The sequence below is a fragment of the Topomyia yanbarensis genome, chromosome 2 (assembly GCF_030247195.1).
Source record: "Topomyia yanbarensis strain Yona2022 chromosome 2, ASM3024719v1, whole genome shotgun sequence".
Lineage (NCBI taxonomy): Eukaryota > Metazoa > Arthropoda > Insecta > Diptera > Culicidae > Topomyia > Topomyia yanbarensis.
In genome coordinates this window covers 143286584-143289662 of record NC_080671.1, presented here as the reverse complement: position 1 = coordinate 143289662, position 3079 = coordinate 143286584, and the positions used below count along the sequence as shown (strand labels likewise).

The 3079-nt window shown below is 38.9% G+C and overlaps 1 pseudogene; it reads left to right on the top strand.

Annotated features, from left to right (window-relative positions):
* Window positions 1–606: 606 nt before the first annotated feature.
* LOC131679827 (uncharacterized) lies at window positions 607–3079 on the top strand (annotated as a pseudogene).

Below are 3079 nucleotides of genomic sequence, written 5' to 3'. Positions count from 1 at the left end.
CGCAACAGATCCTTGCGAAGGAACTCAAACTAATATTCGTATCCGGTAATCTGGCATGATTTTTTCAGATAAAGCACTCAGGAACTGTCATATTTTTCCCAGAAACTGTATCGATGTGGTCGCCTTCGCCACTTCACTACTGTCATAATAAAAGGCATAGAAGCTATGCATAGCTGTCATCTTCAGGCATGGGAAAAATCATTTCACGAAACGATCAATTTGAAATCATCCATCAACATGCTCCTACTGTGAAATGCAATCTCGGCAACCCTTCTTGTGTAGAGTAACGCGTTCATGCGAAAGCGAGAAACAAAACACAAAACGGAAAAAAGTGATAGCGCACGGCAATGTTAGTGTTCATCAAATGATTAATTCTCCATCACATATATAGTGTTGTGAACAAAAGCAGAGAGGATCGCAAATGAATGCATTCTTTCATTCACAAAGATTCGTTTCAAAATATTCACCAAGTCGTTTTAATAAAAAATAAGCTTGTTGTTCTTGTTTAAAGATCTGTGAAATTTTCATTTGGTTGGTGATCTCTAATTGTCAAGTAAGTAGTTTACAATGTGCTTCGATATAACCGGTGAAAAAATATTTTTTAGAATGAAACGACGCTGTACTCAAAAAAGATGCTGTTGCAAGTTATCCAGGAGGTGGACGGAAAATTCCTCTGCAAAGCAGATGAGAAGTGCGGATATAAGCAAGCATCGCTAATGCCCGGAAATTTCAAAAGGCGCATTGTTTAAAATGCACCCTGCTGTCTACGCATCAATGAATTTACCTGTACCGCCAAACGAGAAAACCTAACCAGCTAAGAAAAAATCGAGAAAAATGTGTGTGGAAATGAACGCTGAAACAGTGTTGCTTGGTATCTTGCAGCTGGCCACGGTTGATCGCCTGCCATATTCTTTTCCGGACATGGTTGGATTTAGAACATTATTGGAACCTATCTGTAAAGCTGCCAGGATCACCACCAATCGCAAAAACAAAGCCAGCTTGGTCGAAAACTCGGCGTGTACAGCACGACAGCTAATATCGGCAGTGCTAAAGCAGCAACCACTGATAGCGATAGAGGTAGACGGAGCATCCAGAGATAGCCGTCATTTCATTGGAATTAATGCGTGTATCGTTTTGGAAGGAAAAGTCATTGTTCGTAATTTAGGTAACATTTTCAAATGTGCCAATAACAGAGAGGTGTTTTTTACCTGAATGGGCTGAAATCAGTAACGATGTGAGATACCTATTCTTAGAAATATTAATTTTAAAATTGTCGCGTTGCTTTTAATCAGGTAAGCAACCACCTCCCGAAAAGTCTGTACCCGTAATTAAACATGACTGTTGTGATCGGTTAGTATGTTGAACTTATAGCTATTTTTTTGTATCTTAGAATAAATCCGCTTCATTGTATGTTTATACTTTTATTGATGATTTGACACTGGAAAGGCAAACGAAAGAGCACTTGAAATCGCTTATTGAAGATGCTCTGAGCGATTTTGGCGTTGCTTTGAATCAAGTGTACTCAGTTACGCACGATAACGGTGCAAACATGGTAGCCTCCGTCTCCGAAATGAAAAAGTCACTTGAAAGCTCTAACATCGAACTAAGCTCTCTTGTGGATGGATATATAGAGGGTGCCAACGATGAGCAAAACGATGTTGCAGATATTGATGTTGAACAAACTGATGAGCAAATCGAGACTGGAGATGTAGAGGAGTCCGGAGATGAAAACGACGACTTCATTAATGGCAAAGGCGAGGACAACGACACTGTGGAAGCTTCACAGGTAGTAGATCCATTTGACGTTTCAATGCAGCAAATTCTCGACAGCGTGAGAGATTCTGCACATACCGCCCAATTGGCAGTTTTGGATGTGATCAAGCCTTACGAAAAGCGCATCGTAAAAATTCAAAGACTCGTTATAAAGTTGCGACAACGAGAATATTTGAAATTTGTCAGTCAACATGATGCAAACCTACCTCCTATCAGCAATAAAACCCGATGGAACAGCACTTATCTCATGTTGAAATGTTTGCAAAAGCAAAAAACATTCTTTAATATACTCAGAAAGTCTTATCCAGAAATTGGTAATTATAAGATGATGTATAATAGGACATCTATAACTGAATTAATAAATATCAATATAGAGAAATATTGCTATGTAGCAACTTGATTCAAATATTTTATAATTTACAGACTTCACATCACATTGGAAATTTATCGACAAGTTTTGCGAGGCATTCGAAGCGCCATTTATTCTTACAATGCAACTCCAGAAGCGACATGCTATTTTGAGCAACTTCTACGCATACTGGCTAGTATGTCAGGCTAAACTAATGCGATGTGCAAACAATTGTTTGGCAAAAAGGCTATTGAAAGCATTTCAACGACGTTTGTAGAAGCTCACTGAATCTTTGCCTTTCAAGGCTTGTGTTTACCTGGATCCTCGGTTCAATTTTCTAGGATCGAAAAGAATTTAACCGAAAGATAAAGAGCTGGTACAGGTAAATTTGAATCATTCACTTTGAATAAAATTCTTTAAAAATTACTGCTTTGTTGTGTTCAGGAATTTCTTGTTATGCTCCATAATCGGGTGAGTGGAAAAAAATTTGGAAACGATGAAAATCCAGATAGAAGCATGGAGGAGGAAGATGAGCTAGAGACTCTTTTGGCAGAATTTTTCGACAAGGATTCTGAAGGCAACACATCGTTGGCGAGCCAGAGTAATTCTTCTGTTGCGCAAAAACTTAAAGCACTCGAGATTAGGGAGAAGGTACTGACAGTTGGATATGCGCGCCCAGGTTCATCAAACAGTCTTAACAATCCGGATAATTTTGATCTATCGTACTGGGAAGGTCAAAAATATACAAATCCGGACGTATACAAAGTGGCAATGATTGCCTTTTCTGCATCAGCTACGCAGGTTTCTGTCGAACGAAGTTTCAGTGCACTAAAGCTGTTATTGAATGATCATAGAATGAATTTGACGGCTAGTGCAGTCGAAAACGCTTTATTGCTTAAACTGAACTCTGACCTTCTTCCTCAGATCGCAAAAATGGCATGCGAAGAAGATCATTAA